Genomic DNA, 20,214 nt, shown 5'->3' on the forward strand with positions numbered 1-20,214 from the left:
GAAGGGTTGCAGCCAGAGATGGGAACTTTAAGAGTGAGGCCTTTGGGGGTGATGCCATTGTCAGACAAGCCTGAGAAAATAAAATATGGGAGTGTAATCTGGCTAGGGCGAAGGCATGTTTGCGGAGGGAATGTAAATAAAACTTAATGGGGTCGTTGTGGAGGTGTTGTGAGGGTGACATGGTACTAGAAGGTGGAAAGTGGAACATGAGGCTGAAATGAAAATGAAAATAAATATAAAAATATATGGGGAGAGATAAAGGTAAAACTAGAAATCAAATGGAGATCTGGTGTGAAAAAAGGCGAAAAAGGGTTGGTTAGAGCTGGGCTATGTTGATCCTATGGTGAACTTGTGTAGGTAGATAATGATGTGCATAAAGGTTAGGTGGTTGTGTTGCCGCCAAAACACGTTAAAGGGTGGAGAAATACGGGAAAATTTCGAAAAAACTACGTGAGGATGTATTAAAAGGGTGGTTTGGTGGTGGCAGATTATGGAAATGAAGCTAACAATTGTCTGATGACCTGGTACAGAAGCAAATAACCAGAGCCACTTCCTCATCTCCTCAAAACCGGAACCTTCCACAGAAGAACCCCAAAAGTGCCCCACTTGTGACAGGATACTTTCCGGGACTGGAGCAGATTCTGAATGTGACTCTCCAGCAGGGATACGACTTCCTCAAATCCTGCCCTGAAATGAGATCCATCCTTCATGAAATCCTCCCCACTCCACCAAGAGTGTCTTTCCGCCGTCCACCTAACCTTCGTAACCTCTTAGTTCATCCCCATGAAATCCCCAAACCACCTTCCCTACCATCTGGCTCCTACCCCTGTAACCGCCCCCGGTGTAAAACCTGTCCCATGCACCCTCCCACCACCACCTATTCCAGTCCTGTAACCCGGAAGGTGTACACGATCAAAGGCAGAGCCACGTGTGAAAGCACCCACGTGATTTACCAACTGACCTGCCTACACTGTGAAGCGTTCTATGTGGGAATGACCAGCAACAAACTGTCCATTCGCATGAATGGACACAGGCAGACAGTGTTTGTTGGTAATGAGGATCACCCTGTGGCTAAACATGCCTTGGTGCACGGCCAGCACATCTTGGCACAGTGTTACACTGTCTGGGTTATCTGGATACTTCCCACTAACACCAACCTGTCTGAACTCCGGAGATGGGAACTTGCCCTTCAGCATATCCTCTCTTCTCGCTATCCGCCAGGCCTCAATCTCCGCTAATTTCTAATTTCAATCTGCCGCCGCTCATATGTCACCTGTCTTTCAACATCATCTTTGCCTCTGTACTTCTGTCCCGACTGACATCTCTGCCCAAACTCTTTGCCTTTACAAATGTCTGCTTGTGTCTGTGTATATGCGGATGGATATGTGTGTGTGTGCGAGTGTATACCTGTCCTTTTTTCCCCCTAAGGTAAGTCTTTCCGCTCCCGGGATTGGAATGACTCCTTACCCTCTCCCTTAAAACCCATATCCTTTTGTCTTTCCTTCTCCTTCCCTCTTTCCTGACGAGGCAACCGTTGGTTGCGAAAGCTAGATTTTTGTGTGTATGTTTGTGTTTGTTTGTGTGTCTATCGACCTGCCAGCGCTTTTGTTTGGTAAGTCTCATCATCTTTCTTTTTAAATATATATATATATATATATATATATATATATATATATATATATATATATGCATTTATGTTGGTTTGTTTCGTAAATATTATTTGTATTTTTACGCTGGGTCTTGCCTAGGGAAAACTATGCTATCGAACGGATACGTCGATAGGTCGTGTGGAGAACCAGAGTGTTTAGGATCTTTGGTAGGGTTAACTCTGTCGCGTGGAGCGCGGGCAGAGAGAGTCTGGCGGGAGTAGTGCGGTGGAGCAGGTGTGTTGTGTGAAGCTCCCGCGAGTTGCCGCGCTTTCGAGGGTTGGCAGCATGTAATTGCGCTCGACCTGCGATGATAGTTTCTGACATGGTGTCGCGGACGGGAAGCATTAGCTGGGGCACATCAAGAGCCCGTTTCGCCTGGTGACTGTGTCGAGAAGAAGGCGCGCCAACATCCAGCTTCTGCAACAGCGACGGCCGACAATGAGTGACTGTCGCCACCTCCTCGATCGACGGCTTCAAACCTTCAATCAACCAACAAGGAAGACTGGAAGCACGTAAAGTTTTAGAACTGTATGGCAGACCTCAGCTTTTCAAACTTTTAAAATTGTTGAATCGCAAAATTACAGCAACTTAGCATGAACCTTTGTTGCTCATTGTCCCAATTGCATTACCAATCAAAGTAAGGATTGGCACATCTTATACCGTTTGGCATAAATACATATTCTCGGTAAGCGTCCCTGAATTGTGCAATCAATTGTTCCAAGTTAGGCTTATAATACCACAATTCTTCCAACACAACTACTGCAGCTGCATAATTAATTTTATTTCCATAAAATGTAATGGCGAGCTCGTCGATACGTTGCTGTGTAGTAGGAACCAGGAATGCAAGATGGAGATCGTCAGGATAATTCCTTATATGATCCCAGTTGGCATAAAAAAATTCCAATGCAGACATGAGCTGTAAACAATAAACTTTATTCAAAAAGTGACCGTTCCCTTCCTTTTACAAAATGTCATATACACTCGATTACGTACATTAAATGTTACATATTTAACCTCACTTTGGACAACATCATTTTTAGCAGGTTCATCACCAGCAACTTGAACACCAATGTAATGAGGATTAGTACCCTGAAATATTTTATTCTTACATTTACACTGATTTTCAAGATCAACCCATGACTTGACTTTGTCAATATCTGCACTAGTCTCTGGTTTGCAATAAGTAACAAATTTAAAGGCATTACGCCTACTATACTTTCTCCAAGGTACTCCGGACGACCTGTCCGGTTTCAAACTAAAAGAACCAAGTTTATTAGTACAAGCAATTCTAACTCTTTCCAAAGCTCCTTGGTCTTCAAAAATTTTCTTATTGGCCCTATCATCTAAGGTTAGTCTTTCAATCCTTACATTAACTCTATACACATATGTAACAATTTTATTAATAATGACAGCAGCATACTTATTCGAAAAAAACTTAATCTCATCGGATATATCGTAATGATTAAAAGTACTAAAGTTCTTTGCAAGATCGTCAAACTTTTCTTGGGTGCCCATTTTCCCATATTCGAATCTGCATCCATCAGCTTGTGTGTATTCAGTACGCCATTTACACATACGACCGAAATAGGGCCTAGTCAGAGTCGGGCGACGGCGGCGTATCCAACGCCTCGGACGTGCACGGCAATACCGATTCTTCGTCCTCATCCGACGATACATATATGGCCTCAACCTCCTCATCCACGTCCGACGGGTCCGACGCCATCTCCTGCTTTACATTCATACAATGTAAAATATGGCAATCGGCATGAACAACACGTAGACGAGATATAAGTGCTTCGTCTCCAATATTAAATTCATTGGACACAAATATGACAAGCCCTCTATGCTTTATTACCATTCCTGGTTTGTTTTTTACGTTTACAGTAACTGGTCGGCCTTCCACTATACGTTTCAAAATAGAAGCAAATGGACGCCAACGCAACCAATCAAACTCTTCAAATAAAATGACTTGATGTATACGCGGATCGTAGCCACCAAATCCGAATTCGGAACAAAATGGCATGTATACGTGTTGCTTCCTTGAAATTACTTTCTCGACTAATGTCGACTTGCCAATATTTGTGTCGCCATACAAATATAATTGCTTTTTCCTTACCGCTTTGGACCGAAAGGCCTCATTGTACCACCGTACGACACGACCCGCCCAGCCATTGTACTTCTCATGGCACTCCGTAAATGCACGAACCACACACTTCTTTGCCTGAAATGATTCGAAATATTTTTCGATAAAACGTACACGGGACCAATTGTTCACAAGAAAGGGATCCGTATAATCAATATATTCCGTACGTTCCGCCCAACGGCGCAAACGAACATTAAAGGACAGTGCCGATTCATTGCAATTACATGTAGGTTCCGAGTCGGCCTTCGTAATATATGCTAAAGCACTTTTCCTACTACGACATTTTTGGACATCAAAAGCACCATTAATTGAGCCAAACATAAATTCAAGACCGGACCTAACTTCCTACAACAATTTAGCTTCGGCCAATTTAAGATATGCATGTATATGAGTACTATTACCTTTAGCAAATAGCTCCTCAGCAACACAATACTCAATAAGATTCCAAATAGCCAAAATGGTATCAATAAAATGACGTTTGCCTCCAACAGAGAAAGCATCGACTGTGATGAGGAACACCTCGCTGCGCCTTTTATACGGACCCCTACTAGGTGTGGCTGTAGCATCTGGAACGTGTCCAAGCCTGTCCGGCACGTCTAAACCTGCTGGCGGACTTCAACGGATGACGCAATCGCGAAAACGCGGACGCGGCCCACAAGTAATACTAGGTGGGCTCGCGTGACTTTCTAAAGGGGCCCCCACTGGGGCCACCGCCGTGGATGCCTCTCCATCTCCGAATAGGTAAGCTGGCAGGCGCGACATCGGCACGTCCCATCCGTCGTCTGATCCAAGTTGTGTAGTGTTTTCTCTGAATTAGAATTTGAGTTATGTTCTTCGGCTTCGGTCTGTTGTACACAACTGGAAGCATCTTCATAATCTTCATACATGCCTCTTCTGTATCCCACAGCGGGACGCCATCCTGCAATGTCCAAAAGATAAAATAACCTAGACAACCACTGGGCAGGATTAGTACCCTGAAATATTTTATTCTTACATTTACACTGATTTTCAAGATCAACCCATGACTTGACTTTGTCAATATCTGCACTAGTCTCTGGTTTGCAATAAGTAACAAATTTAAAGGCATTATGCCTACTATACTTACTCCAAGGTACTCTGGACGACCTGTCCGGTTTCAAACTAAAAGAACCAAGTTTATTAGTACAAGCAATTCTAACTCTTTCCAAAGCTCCTTGGTCTTCAAAAATTTTCTTATTGGCCCTATCATCTAAGGTTAGTCTTTCAATCCTTACATTAACTCTATACACATATGTAACAATTTTATTAATAATGACAGCAGCATACTTATTCGAAAAAAACTTAATCTCATCGGATATATCGTAATGATTAAAAGTACTAAAGTTCTTTGCAAGATCGTCAAACTTTTCTTGGGTGCCCATTTTCCCATATTCGAATCTGCATCCATCAGCTTGTGTGTATTCAGTACGCCATTTACACATACGACCGAAATAGGGCCTCGTCAGAGTCGGGCGACGGTGGCGTATCCAACGCCTCGGACGTGCACGGCGATACCGATTCTTCGTCCTCATCCGACGATAGATATATGGCTATTTGGCTATTTGGAATCTTATTGAGTATTGTGTTGCTGAGGAGCTGTTTGCTAAAGGTAATAGTACTCATATACATGCATATCTTAAATTGGCCGAAGCTAAATTGTTGTCGGAAGTTAGGTCTGGTCTTGAATTTATGTTTGGCTCAATTAATGGTGTTTTTGATGTCCAAAAATGTCGTAGTAGGAAAAGTGCTTTAGCATATATTACGAAGGCCGACTCGGAACCTATATGTAATTGCAATGAATCGGCACTGTCATTTAATGTTCGTTTGCGCCGTTGGGCGGAACGTACGTAATATATTGATTATACGGATCCCTTTCTTGTGAACAATTGGTCCCGTGTACGTTTTATCGAAAAATATTTCGAATCATTTCAGGCAAAGAAGTGTGTGGTTCGTGCATTTACGGAGTGCCATCTGAAGTACAATGGCTGGGCGGGTCGCATCGTACGGTGGTACAATGAGGCCTTTCGGTCCAAAGCGGGAAGGGAAAAGCAATTATATTTGTATGGCGACACAAATATTGGCAAGTCGACATTAGTCGAGAAAGTAATTTCAAGGAAGCAACACGTATACATGCCATTTTGTTCCGAATTCGGATTTGGTGGCTACGATCCGCGTATACATCAAGTCATTTTATTTGAAGAGTTTGATTGGTTGTGTTGGCGTCCATTTGCTTCTATTTTGAAACATATAGTGGAAGGCCGACTAGTTACTGTAAACGTAAAAAACAAACCAGGAATGGTAATAAAGCATAGAGGGCTTGTCATATTTGTGTCCAACGAATTTAATATTGGAGACGAAGCACTTATATCTCGTCTACGTGTTGTTCATGCCGATTGCCATATTTTACATTGTATGAATGTAAAGCAGGAGATGGCGTCGGACGTGGATGAGGAGGTTGAGGTCATATATGTATCGTCGGATGAGGACGAAGAATCGGTATCGCCGTGCATGCCCGAGGCGTTGGATACGCCGCCGTCGCCAGACTCTGACTAGGCCCTATTTCGGTCGTATGTGTAAATGGCGTACTGAATACACACAAGCTGATGGATGCAGATTCGAATATGGGAAAATGGGCACCCAAGAAAAGTTTGACGATCTTGCAAAGAACTTTAGTACTTTTAATCATTACGATATGTCCGATGAGTTTAAGTTTTTTTCAAATAAGTATGCTCCTGTCATTATTAATAAAATTGTTACATATGTGTATAGAGTTAATGTAAGGATTGAAAGACTAACCTTAGATGATAGGGCCAATAAGAAAATTTTTGAAGACCAAGGAGCTTTGGAAAGAGTTAGAATTGCTTGTACTAATAAACTTGGTTCTTTTAGTTTGAAACCGGACAGGTCGTCCGGAGTACCGTGGAGAAAGTATAGTAGGCGTAATGCCTTTAAATTTGTTTCGAAAGAGACGGTCATGTGAAACCCAGCTCGCGCTATTCGTCCACGAGACTCAGAGGGCCATAGACACGGGTTCACAGGTAGATGCCATGTTTCTTGACTTTCGCAAGGCGTTCGATACAGTTCCCCACAGTCGTTTAATGAACAAAGTAAGAGCATATGGACTATCAGACCAATTGTGTGATTGGATTGAGGAGTTCCTAGATAACAGGACGCAGCATGTTATTCTCAATGGAGAGAAGTCTTCCGAAGTAAGAGTAATTTCAGGTGTGCCGCAGGGGAGTGTCATAGGACCGTTGCTATTCACAATTTACATAAATGACCTGGTGGATGACATCGGAAGTTCACTGAGGCTTTTTGCAGATGATGCTGTGGTGTATCGAGAGGTTGTAACAATGGAAAATTGTACTGAAATGCAGGAGGATCTGCAGCGAATTGACGCATGGTGCAGGGAATGGCAACTGAATCTCAATGTAGACAAGTGTAATGTGCTGCGAATACACAGAAAGATAGATCCTTTATCATTTAGCTACAAAATAGCGGGTCAGCAACTGGAAGCAGTTAATACCATAAATTATCTGGGAGTACGCATTAGGAGTGATTTAAAATGGAATGATCATATAATGTTGATTGTCGGTAAAGCAGATGCCAGACTGAGATTCATTGGAAGAATCCTAAGGAAATGCAATCCGAAAACAAAGTAAGTAGGTTACAGTAAGCTTGTTCGCCCACTGCTTGAATACTGCTCAGCAGTGTGGGATCCGTACCAGATAGGGTTGATGCAAGACATATAGAAGATCCAACGGAGAGCAGCGCGCTTTGTTACAGGATCATTTAGTAATCGCGAAAGCATTACGGAGATGATAGATAAACTCCAGTGGAAGACTCTGCAGGAGAGACGCTCAGTAGCTTGGTACGGGCTTTTGTCAAAGTTTCGAGAACATACCTTCACCGAAGAGTCAAGCAGTATATTGCTCCCTCCTACGTATATCTTGCGAAAAGACCATGAGGATAAAATCAGAGAGATTAGAGCCCACACAGAGGCATACCGACAATCCTTCTTTCCACGAACAATACGAGACTGGAATAGAAGGGAGAACCGATAGAGGTACTGAAGGTACCCTCCGCCACACACCGTCAGGTGGCTTGCGGAGTATGGATGTAGATGTAGATTTGTTCATCAAGACAACACCTTTTATGTTGCCTAATTGAAGCCAGAAGATACAGATGTTTTGAAATAACCAACATCTCCACCAAACAGGGTCATGTAAAAATCACAGTTGAGTCCAAATCAGAAAGCACGGCCATCTATAAGTACCAACACACTGATACGGAGAGTGCTGTTGCTTATACAAACATCAACTATTTCATTATATGTGAACATAACAAACACAATATATTTCAAGAACCTTGTAGAAATTATGAATACTACATAACAAATATTTAGTGGTAACTGGATTGGAATTGGTGATCTGCAGAAGGCTAGCGGGGTGCTATCTATAACTTCACACTGCCTATGGCACAGCTCGTGGCAATATCACCTATTAATATTTTGTATCATCTGTCCAGGGAATTTGATGATGTCGATCAACATACTATTTTTTGTGGAAAGAATCGGTGATGAATAATATGTTTGCACATATTTAATAAAAAGAAGTAGATACTAGAATGACAAAAAAAAATTGTCATGGGGCGAATCACAGAAAGTCACACACTGTTTAATTTTGCATCCTCTTCTCTTTCTTATACAGGTGAATGACTCAACATCACATTCATCAAGCATAGTAAGTTCTTTTGGTGTGTGGCACAGCAGTTACAATTAACCATGTTGTAGAGACAGAAGCAGGTGAAGTTGTTAAGAATGTTAAATTACATGTGTCTTAGTTTTGAAAAAGAAAACAAATGAAAAACATAATATTCACTTATATGCAACAAAGGGACTTAACAGCAGTAATTAATGAAGAACATTAATAGGAGCCAGTGAATAGGCTAAAATGTTCAAGTTTTTGGTTGAGCTTGTTGTCGCAAATTTGCAGTGGACGTAACATATTTGCGAGCCCCTCAAACAGCTAAATTCAACAGCTGTTGCTACTTGCATAATTGCTAATTTTTGAGAGAAACAAGTCTGTATCTTGTTTTACGTAATGTTATTAATGGCATGTAGCATGAGTTTGTGTGGTAACTCATTGCCAGTGTAAACAGTATTGATTGTGAAACAGTAGGCAGTGAAAGAAATGTGGTTTTCACCTATAGCCATCTTTAGAGGCCCCTCCCACAAGTTAGGCATTCTGCCTGCACTTGCAAGACAGGTATACAGTGTGTTTCACAATTTCTATTACAGGCTTCTAAGGATTGTAGAGGAGAATTAGTAAATAAATTTTTGTTTAAGATCCCAGTGTGGAGCAGTCACAGGGCAAACCTCAGAATGTCACATACAGTTTAATTTTGTGTCCTGTTCTATTTCTTATACATGTGACTCACTCAACTTCACATACAGCAGGCAGAATTGGGTGTAATATAAAATTGTAAAGTTTGGATCAGTTTAAATCTCCCGCTTCGTGGTACATACACAAAGCAAAGGACATGCTGTCATCAACCACTCTTGTAATTGTGACGTCATGTACCATTTTTGCCCAACTACAACAACAGCTGTAAGGAAGTGATAGATTAGGAGGGTTGACTAGTGCTTAATGGATCTGCCTCACTGTCAACATTGAAGGAGATGTTAGGGGCTCCCGCAGAACATACATGTCAGACCTCGTTGTTTCCACTATCTACATATTGTGAAATGGGGAATTTGAAAGTGATCAGATTTTCAAACTTAGTTTTGTAACTATTAAGTATCTATGAAGTACACTCTAAGACAGAAAGAATCAATGCACTATGAAAGAATTATCCTAATGAGATGGAAATTGGTAGATGTGATATTCATGTACAGATGAACAAATGAGTACAATTTCAGAAAAAATTGGATGATTTATTCAAGAGAAAGAGCTTCACAAACTGAGCAAGTCAGTGACAAGGTGTTCTACCAGTGGCCCTTATGCAAGCAGTTATTTGGGTTGGCGCTGATTGATAGAGTTGTTGGATGTCCTCCAGAGTGGTTGTTGTTGTTGTTGTTGTTGTTGTTGTTGTGGTCTTCACCCCAGAGACTAGTTTGATGCAGCTTTCCATGCTACTCTATCCTGTGCAAGCTTCTTCATCTCCCAGTACCTACTGCAACCTACATCCTTCTGAATCTGTTTAGTTTATTCATCTCTTGGTCTCCCTCTACGATTTTTATCATCCATGCTGCCCTCCAATACTAAATTGGTGATCCCTTGATGCCTCAGAACATGTCCTACCAACCGATCCCTTCTTCTGGTCAAGTTGTGCCACAAACTTCTCTTCTCCCCAATCCTATTCAATATCTCCTCATTAGTTATGTGATCTATCCATCTAATCTTCAGCATTCTTCTGTAGCACCACATTTCGAATGCTTCTATTCTCTTCTCGTCCAAACTATTTATCATCCACGTTTCACTTCCATACATGGCTACACTCCATACAAATACTTTCAGAAATGACTTCCTGACACTTAAATCTGTACTCTATATTAAGAAATTTCTCTTTTTCAGAAACGCTTTCCTTGCCATTGCCAGTCAACATTTCATATCATCTCTATTTCGACATCTCTACTCTACCATCAGTTATTTTGCTCCCCAGATAGCAAAACTCATTTACTACCTTAAGCTCCTCATTTCCTAATCTAATTCCCGCAGCATCACCTGATTTAATTCGACCACATTCCATTATCCTTGTTTTGCTTTTGTTGACGCTCATCTTATATCCTCCTTTCAAGACACTGTCAATTCCGTTCAGCTGCTCTTCCAGGCCCTTTGCTGTCTCTGACAGAATTACAATGTCATCGGCAAACCTCAAAGTTTTTATTTCTTCTCCATGGATTTTAATTCCTACTCCAAATTTTTCTTTTGTTTCCTTTACTGCTTGCTCAATACACAGAGTGAATAACATCGGTGATAGGCTACAACCCTGTCTCACTCCCTTCCCAACCTCTGCTTCCCTTTCATGCCCCTCGACTCTTATAACTGCCATCTGGTTTCTGTACAAATTGTAAATAGCCTTTCACTCCCTGTATTTTGTTCCTGCCACCATCAAAATTTGAAAGAGAGTATTCCAGTCAATATTGTCAAAAGCTTTCTCTAAGACTACAAATGCTAGAAACATAGGTTTGCCTTTCCTTAATCTATTTTCTAAGATAGTGCGTAGGGTCAGTATTGCCTCACGTGTTCCAACATTTCTACAGAATCCAAACTGATCTTCCCCGAGGTCAGCCTCTACCAGTTTTTCCATTTGTCTGTAAAGAATTTGTGTTAGTATTTTGCAGCCATGGATTATTTAACTGTTAATTTGGTAATTTTCACATCTGTCAACACCTGCTTTCTTTGGGATTGGAATTATTATATTCTTCTTGAAGTCTGAGGATATTTTGCTTGTCTCTTACATTTTTCTCACCAGATGGAAGAGTTTTGTCAGGACTGGCTCTCCCAAGGCTTTCAGTAGTTCTAATGGAATGTTGTCTACTCCTGGGGCCTTGTTTTGGCTTAGGTCTTTTAGTGCTCTGTCAAACTCTTCACATAGTATCATATCTCCCATTTCATCTTCATCTACATCCTCTTCCATTTCCATAATATTGACCTCAAGAACATCACCCTTGTAAAGACTCTCTGTATACTCTTTACACCTTTCTGCTTTCTCTTCTTTGTGTAGAACTGAGTTTCCATCTGAGCTCTTGATATTCTTGCAAGTGGTTCTCTTTTCTCCAAAGGTCTCTTTAGTTTTCCTGTAGGCAGTATCTATCTTACCCCTAATCATATATGCTCTACATCCATACATTTGTCCTCTAGCCATCCCTCTTTAGCCATTTTGGACTTCCAGTTGATCTTATTTTTGAGACGTTTGTATTCCTTTTTTGCCTGCTTCATTTACTGCATTTTTGTATTTTCTCCTTTCATCAATTAAATTCATATCTCTTCTGTTACCCTAGGATTTCTATTAGCCCTGGCATTATAACCTACTTATTTCTCTGCTGCCTTCACTTTTTCATCTCTCGAAGCTACCTATTCTTTCCTACATTGTTGTCAATCGTTCCCTAATGCTCTCACTGAAACTCTTTGCAACCTCTGCCTCTGTCAGTTTATCCAGGTCCCATCTTCTTAAATTCCCACCTTTTTGCAGTTTCTTCAGTTTTAATCTACAGTTCATAATCGATAGATTGTGGTCAGAGTCTACATCCACCCCTGGAAATGTCTTACAATTTAAAACCTGGTTCCTAAATCTCTGTCTTACCATTATATAATCTGTCTGAAATCTTTCAGTATCTCCAGGCTTCTTCCATGTATAGAACCTTCTTTTATGATTCTTGAACCAAGTGTTAGCTGTGATTAAGTTATGCTATGTGCAGAATTCTACGAGGCGGGTTCCTCTTTCATCCTTACCCCCATTCCATATTCACCTACTACATTTCCTTCTCTTGCTTTTCCTACACTCGAATTCCAGTCACCCATGACTATTAAATTTTCGTCTCCCTTCACTATCTGAATAATTTCTTTTATTTCATCATACATTTCTTCAATTTCTTCATCATCTACAGAGCTAGTTGGCATATAAACTTGTACTACTGTAGTAGGTGTGGGCTTCGTATCTGTCTTGGCCACAATAATGTGTTCACTATGCTGTGTGTAGTAGCTTACCCGCATTCCTATTTTCCTATTCATTATTAAACCTACTCCTACATTACCCCTATTTAACTTTGTGTTTATAACCCTGTAGTCATCTGACCAGAAGTTTTGTTTCTCCTGCCACTGAACTTCACTAATTCCCACTATATCTAACTTTAACCTATCCATTTCCCTTTTTAAATTTTCTAACCTACCTGCCCGATTAAGGGATCTGACATTCCACGCTCCGCTCCGTAGAACGCCAGTTTTCTTTCTCCTGATAACGACATCCTCTTGAGTAGTCCCCGCCTGGAGATCTGAATGGGGGACTATTTTACCTCTGGAATATTTTACCCAAGAGGATGCCAATATCATTTAATCATACAGTAAACCTGCATGCCCTCTGGAAAAATTACGGCTGTAGTTTCCCCTTGCTTTCAGCCGTTCACAGTACCAGCACAGCAAGGCTGTTTTGGTCAGAGTTGCAAGGCCAGATCAGTCAATCATGCAGACTGTTGCTCCTGCAACTACTGAAAAGGCTGCTGCCCATTCTTCAGGAACCACACATTTGTCTGGCCTCTCAACAGATACTCCTCCGTTGTGGTTGTACCTACGGTACAGCTATCTGTATCGCTGAGGCAAGCAAGCCTCACCATCAATGGCAAGGTCCATAGTTCATGGGGGGAGACTCCAGAGGGTTATAGTGCCAAATTCTGTGCAACTGGTGCATTGGATTACCAATATCCAAAGCTAGTTGGGGGCCCTGCCCATAATGCTCCAAAGGTTTTCAATTGGTGAGAGATCCGGTGACCGTGCTAGCCAAAGTAGGGTTTGGTAAGTACAAAGACAAGCAATAGAGACTCTTCCTGTGAGAAGGGATTATCCTGTTGAAATGTAAGCTCAGGATGGTGTCCCATAAAGGGCAACAAAATCCCCAGATGACAAGCTAACAGGTCCTGCTGTGAAATGACATGGCACCCCAGAAAATCACAATTGGTTGTCTGGCCATATGACAGGTGACATTTGGGTTGGTATCCCACCACTGTCCAGGGCTACTCTAGATACATCTTTGCCAGTCATTGGGGTTCAATTCAAAGTTGGATTCATCATTGAAGACAATTCTACTCCAGTCAGTGAGATTCCAGGTCGTATATGCCCGAAACCACTGCAGACAGGCTTGTTGTTGCACAGGGATCAATGGTGGTCAGCACAAGTGACACTAAGAGCTCAGACCCCTTTCTGAGATCCACTTGTTAATGGTCCTTGTGGTCACTGAAGCATCAGTTGCTCGTCAGATTAATAGTGATGATGAGTCAGGGGCTCTGAGTGCCTCTGTGATGATTGCTGAGTCCTCACATTCTATTGTCTCTCTAGGTCAACTGTTTCCATCCCAATGCTGTGTTCAGCCACGGTTAACCCATTCCTGCCAACATAGTCGAATATTGGCATCACTCGTATTCATTGTGAGTGATTTACTGGCTACTCCAACTGTCTTTTTTGAATCCAACTATGCGCTGTCACCTGTGTATATTGTTCACGTGGCACTCTGTAAGGCATAGCTACTGTCAAACTGAGTACACTGAATGGAATGTGCAATGACAGTATGCCTTGGTATCAACATATCCCCAGTTTACTAACCTTGCCAACTGTGTGGTGAAATTTCATTGCAGCGTCATACATCCACCTGTCGACCACCAAAGTTTACAGTTTTGCTTTTTTTGTGTAATAAACTTCGCTTAATTGACGAAACTCCCACTACATGGCATTCTTACCTCTGTCTTTCCCGGTAGGAATCTACCATTTTCTGCCATCTTTGTGTGGGCCATACTAAGTTGACACATGGTTTTTTACTACACAATGATCCCCCACCCCCATCCCTGTAGTAGGGCTCCCCTCATGGTGATACATATTTTGCTGGACTGCCCGTGCATTTTGGTCCTGAGCACTAAATATGCCACTGCCAGGTGCCAGCAGCCAATCCTTGGATGCTTAGTCTGTCCTCAGTTCTCTTTGCGAAGTGCTTTGTCCTCTCAGGTTTAAGTTCTTGAATTTTTGTCTGGAATTGGAGTCCCTTGGCGTTGGCATTGGTTATGGAGGCCATGGCCTTGCCTCCACACCAGCTAGATTCTTTCCACCATTTCCGCTACGTTTTGTGCAGTTTTTTCCCATTTTCATGTGTCTTCTTCTTCCGGTGTTGTCCCCATAATGTTGTGATCGTGGTATATAATATGCAGTTCGGGACGGATCGATGGAGGTGCTGGTGCCCCAATGTGTGTAGCATTTCTGGATCACCGTACTCTCCCCTGTTTTTTTCCTCTCCCTGCTGCCCCAATGTTCCTTTACCTCTTTGTTAGCCCCTTTTTCCTTCCCCGTGACTGGACTGTGGTGTTTGTGTTGTTTCTCCCTTGGTTTTTTTCCTACCACCTTAGATCGTGGGACCGATCATATCACTGTTTCCCAGTCAACCAACCAACCATCTGTCAATACCTGCATAAATATCAATTTGTGAACAGTTTACCTAACTGTTACGTAGTGCATCGTTTTTCTTGCCCTAAAGTGTAGAGGGTGACCCAAAAGCCTGATAACATTTGAAATTCAATATTTTACCAATTAATGTAGGTAGTGAGGTAAAAATTGACACACATGCTTTAAATGACATGGGGTTTATGAAACCAGAAACAAGTTCTCGAAAGACCAACAGATGGCGCTTCATAGGATACAAAAACAAAAATTAACATAAAAATTGATTTTTAGCAAGATGATGTTCTTTGCGTAAGACATGCTCAGCATGTCAGATATTGTTCATCAATAACACCTGCAGTCAAGGGACAATGTTGTGAACAGCATTGTGCTGCATATCAATAGATATGTTAGAAATTGCCATCAGATGTCTTCTTTTTAGCATCCGTAATGTCAGATGATCACTGTAGACTTCTGACTTCAGGTAAACCTACAACCAATAATCACATGGATTGAGGCCAAACATGATGGAAGTATCAACTCAGCACACAATCCTCACCTAATGATGTGCGTAAGAGATCTTTCACACATGTAGCAATGTGAGCTGCAGTGCCATCCTGCATAAAAGTCATACCTTCCAGCAGGTATTTATCAGCCAGGCTAAGGATGGTGCGATCCTGTAACATATTGGCATACTTCACACCTGCCATGCTGACAATTCAAAAAGCAGTACTATGCATTTCCTCAAAGAAAAAAAGCCCAATCATGAGTGATGTGGTACATCCACACCACATTATGACTTCCCCATCATGCCATTGAGTTTCCAGTGTCATTGACTTGTTGGCGGGTTTTTGCACTCATTATTGATTTCAATAAAACTCCATGTCATTTCAGACGTGTAACAAGTTGTACCTCTCTACCTTCTTTAATCTGTGTATTAGTGCATTTTCAAATGTTAACAGACTTTTGTGTCACCCTGTATTTTACTCTTAAATTTACTTTGATCTTGTTCTTTTGGTAGATGTAATGTAATGTAATGTGAGTGCAGACTTCTGTTTATTTATTTTTTTGTGTTCATTAGGTCTATGGGAAGCACGTACATTGATCACACAACAGCTTCAGTAAAATCAAGACTCAAAAGTGATACTGTGACACTTGTTGATGGCAATACCTGCAAGCTCATAAGACAGTCTCATGATGTACATAATTGTAAGGATGTCTACAGTTTTGTATCTCAGTTTTAAGGTGTTACGTAAGAGCTAGTCAAATGAAAATGAGATAGATGGCAAAAAAGTAAGGAAACTGTTTTTGATTTAAAAAGTAATCATGATAACTGTTAATACATTATCTGACTGTGAGACAAGATGACTTATATCATCACAGAAAAATGTTAGTGGAGCAAATTGACGGCAAAAAATGTCTTTCTTCAGGGCTTCAAAAATATCGAAATCATGTTGGTAAGATTGCAACTCTATGAAGGATGTGCAAAGGCTTCCCAACAAAACTACCGTAGAAACAGCCTTGCAACGTATTGCCCCCTCCATTGAGTATGCTGCAGAAATTTTGCTGGGTAGCTCTTGCACATCCGCCATTCATTCCTGATCTCTCCCCATGTGATTTCCATATTTTTTGAGCCTCAAAGAAAGACATCCATGGCATTTGTTTTGCTTCAGACAAAGAGATTCACACCTGGATAGTAGTGGTGGTTTTGGTGGTGGTGGTAGTAGTAGTAGTGGTAGTAGTAGTAGTAGAAGCTTTATTCATCTGTAGATCTCTTTTTACAAGTATATAGGACATGTCAAAGTATTAACAAGTTTAGACCAATTTAAAATAAGCAAATTCATATACATGTATATTTACAGACTTCTAGTTAGACATAATCATTAGATTTACTCCTGGTATACAATACCTTTTTTACAAATAACGTATTAAATAATGTAATACCACACTGTTCACTCATATTTCATTATCACTCACTGCACACAGTATACACACATTGTTTCATAACACTTCCCTCACCACACACACACACACACACACACACACACACACACACACACACACACTGGTGATCTCTGGGCAATTTTCTGTACCACAGCTTCCCATTTGCTATCCTGAGAAACTGAGTCAGCATCCCTCCATAATGAGTGAGATGTTGAGCTCAGAAAGAGGAAGAGGTGTTAGAATTGTGCTATGCATAGCTTGGGGGTAAGTATATCTAGAAGAAAAAAGAAGGAAAAAATGTAAAGTGCAGGTGTTATGTGGAATGTTGGATTTTTTTAATCATCATTATTATTATTTATTTCTACAACACTTTTTTATGAAACCCCTACTCTGTTTTGTCTAAGTAATCCTTCAGTGTATAAAATATATTGCATAACAGGCACTTTTAGCTGCCTTATTAAATAAGTGTATTTCTGCAATTTTTTAATCTCTTTTGGTGATTTATTGTACAGTTTTATTCCTTGGTAGAAAATGCTGTTTTGAGTTTTATGTTTATTTTTTCTTGGTAAGTGTAAGTTGAGTCTATGTCTTGTTGCATGGTCATGGACAGAGGTGTTTGTGCAGTAATTATCAATGTTATTTTTGATATGTATAACTGACTGGTAAATGTCTTCACATGGAGCAGTTAAAATCCCCAGTGTTTTGAACAGATCTTTACAATGACCTTAACTAGTAGTTTTGGTTATTATTCTTATGGCTCTTTTCTGGAGTTTGAAAATTGTGATCATATTTTGTGTATTTGTTCCCCAAAAAAGAATGCCAAAGCTAACAATTGAGTGTGCATATAAATAATATGTAACTAAGAGAACTGCATGTTACACACTGATGATAGAATTCTAAGGGCATTCGCTCTGGTTGTATGATTGGGAAAAGAGTGGACAGTCCTGGGACCCACATGGTGTGGCCCTCCAATCCACTGGCTAGTGTTGGGACACTGATTTGTGGATTTCTGGTGAGGGGGTTTCCTAAAGGGAGTATTTTCACTGGTGAATGACAGAGGAGAAACTTACTTCTTTTGCTGGGTGGGAGGAGTGTTTCCCAAAATTAACTGTGCTGCAAGAACCTTGAGAAGGGGGGGCCTATGCCCTCTATGGTCAAGTTTATCTGTGTGCTACCGGATGTCTTGATGTCTATGAAATAAATACTCCTGTAACTACTGACAACTTGGTCACAGTAGTGACAAGGGTCAATATCATCACTGAGATTGAACTGTGGCAATCATACTTTTCCAGGGCTTCTAAATATGAGAGCATCTGTGAGCTTTAGTTCTTCACTTTTGTGTTTGTTGACTAAGTTACCACACTTCTGCAACTGAGGAGGGTAGTCGTTCCCACAACTGACACAGACGGGGTAGTGATCTTGCAATAAATTTTCATAATGTGGATGACCACAATCTGCCCAAATAGGATCACATGTACACTGGGAAGACATCAGCCCCAAGTGCCGCCCTTTAAAAATGTCAAATGTGGGATGGGAATCCAGCTTCACTTTGCATCAGTAACACTAAATTTTTTTTTTTACCTGTCCTGAAGGTGAATCCCTCTCAAAAGTCAGGAAAATGTGGTGTTTGCTTTGTTTTGGTGGGCCTCAACGTGCATGATAAAAAAAGTGAAACCCTCATCTCTCCAATTGTTCATGCAGTCCTTCATCTGTATGAAGGGTTAGTTCCCACTGAAAAATTAATTCTTGTACCATTTTGACATTCTTATGTAGTGTTATGGTAACATGTACATAACCAACTTGTTTACAAGAAAAGAGTGCCTGGGAATGGGTAGCATTTACGATCTTAATTAAGATTTAATCACACAGCAGTTTGCAAGGGGAACAGAGTTTGGCAGTAACTTTTTCTATAATCTCCACAAAAAAACCACTGATTTAATGGAGAGAAAGTATAATCCATCTGTTCAGATGCAAACCAGAAACATAGGGGAATAACTGTTGACAAGTCACTAGGTTATGTTTTCCTCCCATGGTGTAGCCCAGGAGAAAAAGTTTCTAGGGTCACAATAATAAGCACTAAATTGCAATCTGTTCAAAAAGTATGCAGAGGATTCATGGCCACCAGCTGACAACTTTGGTCATTACATGACACAAGACGTTCACCACAATTCCACCTACTCTGAACCCACCCTGTCAGAGCAAAGGCCACCTGGCACAATGGTCAGTGCCCAAAGTCTCAATACCCCAAAATGGCAGGCATCTACTACTTTGTGTAAGTGGGAGGTGAAGGCTTGGGTATCAGTAGTGTGATCCATGTGTGGTCAGGAGGGCTACCACCATACGGATACTTGATGACACTCCACCCCCCCCCCCCTCCCATCCGGACTAGCTATGTTGCTGGATGGTGGGTGACCTATCCCGCGTGACACCATGGCTAGGTTAGCAGAAGAGTTTCTGTGTTAGAGTATAAGTCAGAGAAAATATATAGTCAGAGTAAAACTTCACCACAGGTAATGAAAAGGTCCTGCAATGGTTTGTGGGTCCATGCTCATCACACATATACACATAAAAGAGTTGTGAGCTACTTAGGTGCAAGACTCTTATGTGTGGTATGGTTCATTTATAAAGAATTCTTTTAAAGCAGTCTGTCTGAATGAGGTATTTAGTCTCTCACACCTGTAATCAAAGAAATTATACCATTTTTGACCATGCTCTCCCTTACATTTTCAGCTGTCAGTTCAGCTGATGTACCTTTTCCCCTCTTGTTACAGTTTTGCCTTGTTTATTTCTGTCTCCCAATAGTAGCAATGTGCACAGCTTCAATGTGGGCAACAACCAATGTCAGTAGAAATTCAGTGCTCCCCTGACTGCTCTGTTCATCCAAGCTTAGCCCACATTTGTGTAAGAGTTGTGACACCTAGCTTATCCCAGTCACTTCTGATACTATCTCAGCTTGAAGGCCACAAATCTTTGCCTGTTGTTCTTGAACCTCATGTCTTTTACAAAGAAACCTACATATCCCTGTGAAGAGTCTCACTAGAAATCCCTTCTCCTATCCCACTGCAGTTGAATCAGTACAAGGCAATTCAGAGTCACCACCCACACACCAATACCAAACTATTAACTAAATTAAATTACACAGATATGTGTCTACATAATGGGTCTGTTACAGCTGTGTTGACAACTGCTGACACACAAAGAGAAGTGTGGCCTACTCGTCACACTGTAATCAAACCTGCTTTAATTTCTATAGATAAATAGGAAGTACTACAACACTTAGTCTTTTAAATGAAATGGGAGTGCCAAAGATATACCCAGACAA

General features: G+C 41.1%; 1 protein-coding gene across 1 annotated transcript in view; it reads left to right on the top strand.

The window, feature by feature from the left end:
- Positions 1 to 20,214, top strand: part of LOC126159437 (uncharacterized) — a 199,733-nt gene that overhangs the window by 113,169 nt on the left and 66,350 nt on the right. Inside the window, exon 6 of the mRNA XM_049916547.1 lies at positions 16,030 to 16,157. The gene's annotated coding sequence lies outside the window, so the exon portion shown is untranslated. The remainder of the gene's footprint in view (positions 1 to 16,029; positions 16,158 to 20,214) is intronic.

This window comes from Schistocerca cancellata, unplaced genomic scaffold (genome assembly GCF_023864275.1).
Source record: "Schistocerca cancellata isolate TAMUIC-IGC-003103 unplaced genomic scaffold, iqSchCanc2.1 HiC_scaffold_1143, whole genome shotgun sequence".
NCBI lineage: Eukaryota > Metazoa > Arthropoda > Insecta > Orthoptera > Acrididae > Schistocerca > Schistocerca cancellata.